General features: G+C 42.2%; 1 long non-coding RNA gene across 10 annotated transcripts in view; it reads left to right on the top strand.

The window, feature by feature from the left end:
• Nucleotides 1–12,554, top strand: part of LOC135259863 (uncharacterized) — a 131,798-nt gene that overhangs the window by 69,105 nt on the left and 50,139 nt on the right. The gene's annotated exons all lie outside the window — the stretch shown is intronic.

A 12,554-nucleotide genomic window follows, 5' to 3' on the forward strand; every position in this document is an offset into this window, starting at 1 on the left:
GTTTTTCCATGATGTTACGAAACTTCTCCAAATTGCACACTCTGGATGATGTTTTGTACAAGTGATCTACACCAAAAAAAACACATTTCTTCACTTAAAATGACATATTTTGAACAGATAAGAGGAAAACCAATTCTACTATGTTTTTGAATATCAATATCTTGCAAGTGTTAACATTATTTTGAATGTTTAAATGTGAATGTTAGCTCACAAGAATTAAAACAGAAAACTAATATTAGCTTGGGTTGACCTCTCATTGATGCTGCTAAAACAGAAAACTAATATTAGCTTGGGTTGACCTCTCATTGATTCTGCTAGCATTACTCACCTTGAGAGAGGTTTCGTCCTTCAGAAGCTTTGTAAAAGAGGGAGACGGTCTGTATCTGTGGCAGCTGCAGCATTCGATTGTGATGTCAGCTCGTTCAGATTCCGAACCTTCCATCAATGTTAATCAATGGGAAATTATTCTGTATAAAATTGTAAATATCTCAAAAAAGTATTTGAGCTGTTGACACAAAACAGACCAATCAAATAGGTGAAGTTACTAGAGAAAGTCGGTAGGTCTTGCTGAAAGGCTTTAGGAGAAGTGTCGTACAGAAAATTGATATGGAATAAAAAGAAATGGCAAGAACACTAAATTTGCGAAAACTTAAATGTGAATCAGTGGGCCCATCTATCTCCCTAGAGCACCCTCTTCAATCTACTTTTGCGTTCTGAATTCAGATCTGCTTCTTCAAGCTCTTCAATTACTTCTCTCACAGTGAAAACCTTATCTGCAATCCATCATAATTCTAAATATGTTTTATGTGACTATACTAAGTTGTTTTGTGATCTAGCTTCCTTCAGTCTGTTACACTCTCTGCTTGTCAGCACAATCTACATTTCACACAGCGAGGGGGAGGCAGATCAGCACTTTACTCGCGAATGGCCAGACCCATAGGCACTAATGAGGGCTCATTTGAAAAGTCAATCTATAGGTAAGGTTTTTGGACAGGTAAAGTCACTCTATAGGTCAGGTTATTGGACAGGTAAAGTCTATCTATAGGTAAGGTTGTTGGACAGGTAAAGTCAATCTATAGGTAAGGTTATTGTATAGGTATAGTCAAAGAGCACATACAGGCATACACACACACACACACACACACACACACACATCTGAGATTTTGTTTGACCAACTGAAGTGGTGCTCATTAAAATCTCAGACGTCTTCCTGGAAGTGACTCCTGGGAAAACGCATTGCGTGCGGCTAAGTGCTCGTACAAGCTGAGCAACAGACTTAAGTGCTGTTTAAGAAACCATTAGCGTCGGTCCATCCTAAAGAATTGATAAAGTTTGCACTTCTCCCCCTTCAAAGGTTCTTTCTGTCTCAGAGATAAAAGTCTGTGCTGTTCTGTCATTTAATAGATGTGCATCCATGCTGCACATGCTGTCTCCAAATATAAATAATATGTTTATATACCACATTTCATACTAGCATTTACAGCTCAATGAACCTTTCAATATTAGTTCCTTGGAAATGACCCTGAAGTGCAGCACTTCCCCTGAGAAATGTGCTGTTTGAAAAATTGAAGAGCACTGCTCTTTCTGAAAAAGGCCCTTGCGCTTCAATAACACAATATGAAATGTCGGGGTACCCTAAAGTACCCCTATATTTCCACTGACTCTTCATAGTGACATTAAAGATGAAGGAAATGCCACCTCAAATGTCACTGTAAAAATGATCTTCACATCATGAGCGGACGGGCTAAACATCTTTAAGTTATCTTTTATCTGTTGCCCATATCTGTGATTTTATATTCATAAGCAGCATCGTTAGTATTTAATCATTGAGGGATGTTTATTTTACATTTATTTGTGTGAGGAGCGCTTGACCATCCTACTGTGTTTTAGTTGATCCCAGTACTGACAAAGCAGTTTTCATCAATCATATATTTTTTTCTTAACCTTTTCTTGTGGTTTTTGGCTCTCTTCTTGGGACGGGCCTGCTCGCCTCTGGCCCCTTCCTGATTCTGAGCCTTCCCCGTGCACTTCTGTCGCGCGACAGGCCTTCGTGGCTTGAGGGACGACCGAACAGAAACTCAGAGGCCGATAGGCCGCCATCGATTGCATTTGTCATCCGAAGTCTCGCAACCGCACAGACGCTCTGGAGGGTGTGCAGGAAGCATGAGGGGTTGTGTAAAATTTTGAAAAAAAATAGCAGTTGGATTATGTGATTTATGACAGATTATGATGGATGGGCCTCCTTCGGAATCCATCATGAGAGCAACGAGGCTGACGCTGCGCAGAATTGTAGCATCTGTGGGTTTTTCCACAGTGTCACCAATGTCGTATCAAGCAAAACGTGCGTTCCCAGGTAGCCAACTTTTCTCGTTTCCTGAAAAGTTGGCTATCTGGGATCTGGTAAATCATTACATTACAATGGACAACCTTTCTTTGCATGTTTTAAAAAAAACGTATTCAATATATAAAAATGTAAAGTGGAGATTGTTGATATTAACTGGTGTTGATGTGACTATTCCTGACTGAACGTGAGACATGGGTCTTCCAGAACGTATGAAACGGCACGTTGTGATATTTGGGGAAGCATCAGGGCAGGGATTAGAGTGCACGGGAGCACAGTTATAAACAGGGCTGAACTGCGTTTTGATGTTGGGGGGGGAAGCGCGCGTTTGAAGGCAGCAGGTTGTGTCGTCAGCAGGGGCCCTGTTGCCATGGCTAGTGTGACGCAGCACGGGCAGAGCGGAGGACCGCCTCCTGTTATTTTGAGCTCGGGGGCTGGGAGGGGAGGGGCCTTTTGGGTGGGGGGGGGCGTGTGATAATTGGATGGCCGTGGCTCTTTCCTCCACCTCTGGGACTACTGTGAGGGGAGGTGGGGAACAGGGCTGAGGGTGAGGTGGTGGTGGAGGGGAATGGGGGGGGGGGGGGGGCGGTACACAGGACCTGGGGTCAGGGCAGATAGACATCTCCCTCCTGGGACCCTGCTGGTGCTGATGGTGTTCATTAGTGCTGGGGCGCTATAGGGCAGCTCACGTACCCCCAAATCCAATAGCGGCCCAAGCTAAGGGTCTGTGAAGCTGTACCAGGGGCTCCTCTGTAAAAATATTTTCCCTTATAAGGTTTCATTGTTCATATTTCCACGCACCATAAATTGCGTTTGTTAGACTTTAGAATATAGATGGTTGAGCCTCAATATTTGACTTTAACATTCAAATGAATTCAAGTGACTTAATTTTTTTTCCAAAAACCCAGTTTGACATGCCCTGTTTGGTGATTGTTTTTCTCACTGAACTGCGTTTGTAAAGAAATTGAAGAATTAAGACGTGCACATATTTGTCAATCAGAACAAGGAAAACTGTTAATTGGATACAGGCCTGTATGTGCATAATTTTAATGATTTATGTCATTTAATGCATGAATAATTTCTTTGATAGTTTAAACAGAGTAAACTTTAGAGTGATAATGTAACTACAGAGATGGCTGTAGCAGATAAAAACACCGACAGAAGTCAGGTCGAGTGGGGTCGTAACTGTCAGAGTTATTTTTCTGCTTTGTCGCCTTATTTATCTCTTTCCTCGAGGGACATATGGTAAGCCGTGTTTCAGGCTCGACAGAGCTGTAACCCGGGATCGAGCGGCGCTGTCATCTCGCTCATGAATAAACATCTTTCGCAGGAGCGTGCGTGGGCTCAGCCCCTCGCTTCCCTAACTTGCTCGGAATATGGAGATGACTCGCGAATCGGGGATGTGCACGGCCCCCTGTAAACGCAGCTCCCGAATTCTCTTTCCCCGTTCTTTTGACCTTTTTCGCTCGGTTTGGAGTGACAGAGTTTCTGAACACTCTATGGTATAAAGTCATTAACGTGCAATTAAGCATCAGTGCTATGCTACATTTCTCTAAATGAGTATGTTGTTGATTTGCAGGTCAATGTTAGGTACAGAGTAATATGTTGTGCAAGTGTACCTGTGGCCTAAGTCTTCCTGAACAGGAGGCAAGGGGGCTGTTGGAGGCTCTGTTCTGAAAGATCCAGTCCACCGGAATGTTCCAGGCATCAATAGTGTTGACTTGGTCGACAATACTGTCTATGGTGATAGGCACCATTCTCTGTCTTTCTCCTTGACTGTGTATGTGTATGTGTTCATATGTGTTTGTGTATGTTAGTGTGCTTGCAGGTGTTTGTGTGCGAGTGTGCGCGTGTGTGTGTGTGTGTGTGTGTATATTCTGTGTCTCCATCTGAGCACAGTGGTAGTTACCCTCCACTGTTATTCAGCTGCCTAAAGGTTTCAGTGGACTTCTGATGACTGTGACTGAAGGCATCGGAGAAAGAGGTGTTTGTTAGTGTGGACAAATCAAAAGGGCTAAATATAGCAGACCTCACTGAGCTAATTATATCAGCCTTCTCTCCCTGTTCAATAGCAGTGTGTCATGTGCCTCAACACAGCTTCTCTAAGTCTTGAGCAATCACGGAACAGATTGTTTTTTCTTATTTTTAGACCTGCCTGCAGTATTTACACATTTACAGTAAATCTTAATTGTGTTTAAAAACACAATTCTACTAAGGATATTCAAATTAATTTGATATCCCACAGAGTTTGGGTGGCTGCAATTTACATATTTATCTAGCAATATTGTATGCAAGATTTCATTATCTTTCTCCACCTTTAGTAATATTAGTAGGAACTATTATGCTGTGCTTTTTGCACATATTGAATGTATTCTCATTTACATGCTTATTTAAATGTAACCCCAGTAACTTTGTATTGTGTTACCACCAGGTAATCAGATATAAAAGTAACAGAATAACATCAGGGTAATTATAAGTAGTCACACCATACCCTGAGAAATGTAGAACAGTCCTCATTAGTATTTTTAATGTGATTTCATGATAATGCTAATTTCAAAAGATGTTCTTGAATTAATATTCATAATATTCATTTTGGTTGGTTTTTCCAAATAGTCCGGGTGTGATTTTTCAATATCCTAAGAAATGTAAAACCAAGTTTCAAAAAAAAAAAAAAAGTTTCAAACCAATTTGCTGTTTCAAATCCCCTAAATTGGTGTCAGCTTGGTCGGTGCCTGTAAAAATTCAGTAAAATGTAACAGCACAGGGGTGCTTTTTTGGAATCCAGTCTTCATGGCGACAGAAGCAGTATAGCTGGAATGGATAAAAGCGAGCTTCCTCTTCAGGCTTCTTTGCTGAATAAGAATATTAGTCTGGCGGCACAGGTCTTAATTACCAGAGGGAGCCACGAATGAATGAATTAGCCAGGTTATAAGGTGACCTTTAAATTCAAATCCATTTCTGTGCCTAATAGATTCTTTGCGCTTTTTAGGAGACATTATTCAATTATCTTTGGTCTTTTTTTTCAAAAAATTGAAATTCAAAAAAAGTTTACAGATTGCCAAGGTGTTCCAACAGTTGACAAAAAGTCAGGACCAGGTCTATTGGGTGGGGGGTGTGGGGCGGGGCGTGGTGGGGTGGGGTGGGGTCGGGGGTGTGGTTTGGGGGGGGTGGGGGGGGGGGTGTGGCAGAGGGGGGCGAGTCCCTCTAAGTTCTGCCCCAGCTCACCCCACCACCTCTCAGGGCTTTCTAGCTGAGCCTTTCATTTCTCTTTCGCAGGTTATAGCACTGATGAAACTTACTACCGTTTGCAACTTCTTTGATTACTGTAAATTCATTTTAAAATGACACCCCAGTTACTGGTTGAAATAGCGCTACAGAGCTCTGCACATAAACTCCGTTAAAGGCCAGCATAATATGAAATGGCTAAGAAGTGCAAGCTAGGCTTTTCATGGGATCCCAACAACAGCGTTTGCATTTGAAAGCCACAGGTAGCTTGCAAATGAAAAAGGTCAGTGGCTTTGAAACTTTACTCCAGGAGACGGTAAAACTTTGTGAAGTAAATTGAACCCTGTGGCTATTCTGTGCTGCTCTGCTACACATAGTTATATTTTGCCTGTGAAACTTTAAGGTCTAAAGGGTATCCCTAAAGACATCATCCCCAAAGAATCCAGGCAATTTAATTAGAAGGTCATTTCTGTTTAGTACCAATCCTTAAATAACCTATACTCGCTAACCTGTGATCACCACATGTACCTACAATCATTAAAAAATATAACCGTATAATTAACTTATAACGTATGTGTTCATTTAAATACATACAAAATAATATATATGACTTGTTTGACAGAACAAATGTATAAGAAGAATGTTTAGCTTTACAGTCAAAATTTAAGTACCTTCTATCTTCTCCGATAGAATTATAACGTGATCTTTATTATGATTATACGCAAATGGCAGTCCTTCCAAAACAAACGAAAAAAAAAAGACAAAGTAAGTAGGAGCCGAAAGCCAAACGGAAATCAGCGCCAGCTGTTCTTGCTCCGCCCTCGCGCGTTCTGTGTATTTTTATTCTTAATAACCGGCTCGGCACCCTGATGCCGTCTCTCGACGCGCCCGCGGCACGCCACATGGCGCATGACTGGAGAGAGAGCGGCGGAGCCCTCAGGAAGGAAGCCAAGTCGTTCAGCGCGAGCCCCATGAAAAATTCATAATGGTAACGATGAATTTGAACGCCTTTGTGTTCTGATTCCGTGAGGGGGGATCCGGAGTTTAATGCAGAATGATAACACCGGTAATCAGATCTTCTTGCCAGCAGTTACACATCTGGATCTCTGGGATTTAGCCTTGGTTTTTGGGTGGAGTGGGGCAAGATTATTTATTACACTATAAGGAGATTTTGACAATTAGTAAAGCAATACATTGTTTAGAAGCTAATTAGGTACATAAAAAAATCCCTCATGTTAAATAAAAAAACGTGTTTACATGAGTCCAATAGAGACAAATGCATAGTTTGTAAGAATTTAAGTACTCTATCAGAATCAGTTTTTTGTTCAACATTTTACAATGTGGAACTGTAATAAAAATCGAGTAAATATCGGCTTGGTATTCTAGTAAACATCAGATGAACACAGGCCTCCATTTGACTCGGTCAGTGGGGCAAGATGGAGGCCATTTTCCCCACAACTCATCTGCTGTTAGTAGCCACCAATGAGGGAGCGCTAAAAGTTGAAAACAGCTCTGGGATTGGCTGTTTTTTAAATCCTGTACTGTTAGCCAGGTGGCATTTGCCTCTAAGTGATCTCACGCGCAGCTTCTTCCTGTTGCAACTAGAGCCGAAAACCTCTGGCTCTGCTGGAGTGCAGTTAACTTCCTGGGGCCTCGCTCATTATTTTTTTAAGCTGTTAAAATGGAGAGGATACAAAAGCAGCACTGCTAGGAAGTGAGGGGGTGATAATCGCTCGCTGAATTAATAAATGTGTTTTTTTTTCCAGCAACAGTGTACAATTAAAGCCATTCATGATGCTGATGCAGCGCCGTGTACGGAAGTTAGCCGAGAGGCTAGTGGTAATCCAAGAGCCGACGTGGCTCTGTAGGCTTAGAAAAGCCACTTCACATAAAAGCACAAGGCTTTACTGAAATAATGCATAAATAAGTGCATCAATGTGGATTTAGCAGTAAGCCAAGTCACGAAGGAATACAAAACTTGTAAATATGTAAGAGCAAAATGTGGTTAGACTATTAAACTAGCAAACATAACAAATGTGGTAGGAGTATTTACTTCTGGACATGTTTATGGGGAACCAAGGAAAGGCCTGTCAATCACTCTGATGGCTGTCAACGTATTACTACTCTACGCCTACCTGCTATAAAATAGTCCCTCGTGACATGCACTTTTATGCCATAGTCCCTTTCTCTGAATATGAAATTATAAGTTACACTGTACGTGAAGCTTGTGCCATAAATCCTACACAATCCTGACATAAGAACAACTTAACACCTGTCATAACCAGTTATTACTTTGAATTGCAGTTTGCGGCAGGTGTCATTGCACTGTACATATAGTTATTTCGAAATACTTTTGTGTACATCATGACAGTGTATTCGTCGTGTCTGTTATTAAGTCATTATGGCTGGTTATAACTAGTGTTATGTCAGCTTATGACAGTTTAATGTAGGCTTTATGTTTAAAGTCAAATTTAATCGAATGTTGTGTGATTCAGGTTTTTGTTAATCTCACCTCCCCTGTAGCCTGTGCAGTATAAAAGCACCTAAAACAAGCTTTTAAACAGTTTGTTTCTGTTCAGAATGAATGTGGAGATCATTAAGATGCAGAAGAACAAGCAACAGCAGCGACGCCAGGGAAGAAAGGACCAAAAGACAGAAATAAACAGCAGTCAGTTGTGTTGCTCTGACATCAGGGACATAAATACTCGCTGCAAATGATGCTTAATGAATCCTAATGTGTAAATTGTGACAAAAAAATAATATTTGAATTGTAAAAACCCATTAAATCCTTTACTTTGCGTAATAAAGGGGATGAACATTGGTTTCTAGAAAATTCCTGTTTAATCCCCCGCACTCAAACCCGTTCAAAGCTGTTAATGCGGTTAAGCCATATTGATTAATTATTCCCGAGCCCACAGTGTACAGATGAAAATGGCACGCTGCTCGCCTTCTGAAGTTGCAAGCGGAATGTTCTCAGCATTGCTGAGCACCTGTGGGCAGAGGCTGTGTTTGTGAAAGGGGCAAGAGTGCGCAGTTCAAGGGCTGTTCCATACACTGAGTGGAGAGGTCTGTCAGGCATGTGAGAGGGAGAGAGAGAGAGAGAGAGAGAGAGAGTGCGTATGGTCACTTTATGCACCACACATATAGCCGGCCCGGGTCAGGACATACACAAACTGACCACAGGGGGTGTATCTGCCCCCCAATTGTACCCCCCACCACTCCACCCTCTATTCTGAGGTAAAGACTTTCTTCCCCCCATCCGCACTCATCATCCCCCTCCTCCAGAGGCCTCTGTGTCCAAACTCCCCTCCCCAGAAAGTGGTTTTCTTTTTTACTAGTGCTACTATACAAACAACAACAATGATGGTATATATCACCTTTCCAGCAATACAGTACACAGTGCTTTACCGACATTTAAAGAAGATGTAAAAATAAGAACACTGTGAAATACAGATGGAAAAATATAACAGCATCATGTCTGAAAAAAACACATAAAATAGGAATACTGTATAAAAACTGCAGTAAAACGAACAATTAAACATTACAAGAAGCAGGATTGGGCTAATGTAGCAGATAATGTACGGGAGTATGAGTTGCGCGTGGATGCTCCTATTAGCTCAGCGATCAAGATACCTTTTTTTTTTTCTTCTAAACCTCGCCAGTTTTATTGAGGAAGATGCTGAAATGCTGGCCCGCGCCTCCGTGGTGTCTGGGCTGGATTATCGGATTTCCAGCCTGCACCGCGCTGGCTGTGGTTATTGAGGGGCCGAGCGGTCGGGGTTCTCACCCACCCACACCGCTTAGAGTCCATCACCGCCGTCCTGAGGCTCCGTTCGGTCCGGGGTCTGAATTTAAAGTGCTACTTACCACTTAAAAACCACTTCCTGACCCTCGGCCTCCGTACCCGTGGGATCTAATGGGACCCGATGTTCCCCCAGTCGCACCCCCTACGCTCGGTTACCCGCTGATTCATCGGCGACTCCTAACGGTCATTTAGAACCAGTTTGGGGGAAGAGCTTTTGGCGTTTCTACACTTTTCTGGAATTCAATTCTGAGGCGATGTCAGGCTCTCTCTGAATCGGGTCTTAAGGCTTACCCATTCTTGTGTGCTTATTCCTAGGAGTTTGGACTTTTATCTGACTTTTAATTTGAATTAAAAGCGCAATGGCATGTGTGCATGTGTGCAAATGCCATAAAAGAGCTCACTGTTGCATTGTATCACAGAATCTCCAGTGAAGAAGCATCAGGGTGGGGACTAGGCTCTGAGTTCTGTTCATTAGCGACTCATTAACAATTCTGTCTTAGGAAGGAGGAGACAGTGATTTGGCTCACGTTTAGGAAGGGAGTAAGAACAGGTACAGAAAGCCTTAAGCTCTGTTTGATGCTGATTAGATCACAATGAATCCCATAGCCCAGATATGTGATTCTGTGAATGGAGCTCTGATTGAACAGACATTTGCAGTAATGCTTTGAGGTAATCAGTGGATTGTTTTTGTGCGTGTGTGATGTGTGGGAGTGAGTGTGTGTTTGCATGTGCGTGGGTGTGTGTGTGTGTGTGTGTGTGTACGTTCTTGTGCCTGTGTTTCTGTGAGTGTGTTCATGGATTACGATAAATGTATGACTGCATATAGGCGATCTGTTTTGTATCCAAATGTGCACACATATGCTCATTTCATTCCTAAGTTGTACAGTACAATCTTAGTAAATTAATTTTAACTGTCAACAAGATGAAAGACAGTGTCCCTTCCTATCCTTTCTTCAGTTGCATAGATACAAAGACACTTCACGTTGTGAGTTGAGGCCTTTCTCCAGTGCAGAAGTTTTCGATGCCCCTCCCTTGTACACATCACTGTCCCAGAGCTGCAACCAGTTAGAGGTCACCACCTGTGCCCCTCCCCCCAGTGCACCCCTCCATTTTGGAGCTCTCCACTCCCGGCGCTATGAGGCTCCTTCTCAGTTGTAATTGTAAAACTTCAGCACATAGATCGGCAGAAGCTTCCTAGATTCCGATGTAGCACGGGTTTGTTTATCTCCGCGACTGCTTGGTTCACAGAGCCATTCGTCAACATGAAAGGTGTTCCCAGCATAATCTCTCGCGCACACAGACACAGACACAGACACTCGCGGTTTGCGTTTTCACTTAACAGTCACATGATCTTTTGTGTTGAGTATAAATACATGTTTTAATGCCATCTTGCTCAGCAGGGAATTCACTTATGTCTTTGTTTCTGTACCATCAGTCTTCCTGATTAGAACTGACCTCTATTATTTCTTTTCTCCTTTATTTCACTGTTGTACCTGATTTTACAATTTTACCCAATTCTGGTATAGTAATCCCTGACTGACATAAGCACTAAGATGGGTCTTTTGGGTATTATGCATCATAAATGCATTATGTGCCAGGGGCATTTGAGCATGTCGGCTACATATTCAGTATAGTAATACCGCCTCTTGTCTCTCATTGAGGGCAACCATATGAGTACTGAGGCTGTTATGTAGTATTATTGTGTGACTGATTTCATTCAAGCAATGTTTATGTTGAGTTCCACTCTAGCTTATGTATACATTTTTTTCATTCCCTTTGGTAAGTTTCCATGACAACAAGTAAGGAAAATTGATTTTCATTGTAAACCTGGTATTCATGGTGACTGTTGCTCCCTCTCCTTACCTTTTCTCAGCGGATTATCCTGTTGACGTTTAAAAAAATTTTTTAAAAATAAAAAATCTGTTATGGTTTTTGTCTGGTAAGAGCTCCGGTGTCCCTTGGCCGCAGTGCCACCGGGAACTCTAAATCGTGCTCGGTACATTTTCGCAATGATGACTGCCAGCCCATTGCTTTCAGAGCACCAGAGAGAAAATACCAGACCCAGACACATGTTTTGAGGCTGATATGCCTTTTGCATTAGTCTTCAAGCACGTACATGGCAACATTCCTGGAAGTTAATCAACTCTAACTGCGCTAAATCAACCCTCCGCATTGTAACTGCGTTCCTGAAGTGCTTTCGCTTACGTGGATTACAGCGTCTCTCAAATGGCGGTAATGTAATAACTCCACGACACCGGTTCTTATTGCCCTTGACCCACAAGTTCCTTTCCTGGAAAAGAGATGGAGGCTTGGATTCAATCAGCCTACGTCCTTCCCTTTGACTTAATAACAAGTTCAGAGAGTCCGGCGATCAATAAAATTATCTTGTCAAAAACTGTTTTTGAAGACGAAAAAAAACGGCCACTTGCATTTGTAGGTCAAATTTGAGAGTGTATGTTGATTGAATCCGGGCTCAAGTGTGTGTCCTGATGTATTGAATACCGGAAGCCATGAACTAGGTTCTACAGTTGAGCGTTCTCCTCGTCCGTTCTCGAGCTGTCGCACTCCTGTCTTGATGTCGACGTGGTAATGGATCACATGTGCTTAAAATGGGTATTGCCATAAAAGGCAAGGAAACACAACTCTTGTGACTCTAAATCCCACTAACCAGATCTGCATTCTTCATTTACATTGACTTATTAAATGCAAGATATCTTTCTTTTTTTTTTCCACAGATGCAGTTTGACGAATTCAATGATCACTAAAATGATCAAAAAAATAAAGAGAAACTAGCTCAAAGTCAAAGTTAAGGACAAATCATTTTGTTGTTGTTTTGTTTTACCAGGCAGGTGCTGACGACTCAGTTCTCTTGAGTGAATTAAAAATGAGGAATGCTGTCTGAAAAAAAATTCAAAACAATTAGCATTTAATCAAGACAAACGTAACCCCTGTGATTAAGTAAACACGGCCAAAATTCCCACGGTTAAATCCACTCTTAATAGTGATTAAATGAGTCCAGCGAGGATAAAGTGCGCTCTGTTACTGTCAAAAATCCTGTGTCAGAGTGGATTTTACCCTGACCATTCAGCCATCTGCATTCTGGATTCTGTCGAATGGATGGAAGGCCACTGAGCGCGCTCAGTGCGCCGACCCCCGTGTCCCACGGCGACGGCCGGCCGCAGT

The sequence above is a fragment of the Anguilla rostrata genome, chromosome 7 (assembly GCF_018555375.3).
Source record: "Anguilla rostrata isolate EN2019 chromosome 7, ASM1855537v3, whole genome shotgun sequence".
In the NCBI taxonomy this organism is placed as follows: Eukaryota; Metazoa; Chordata; class Actinopteri; order Anguilliformes; family Anguillidae; genus Anguilla; species Anguilla rostrata.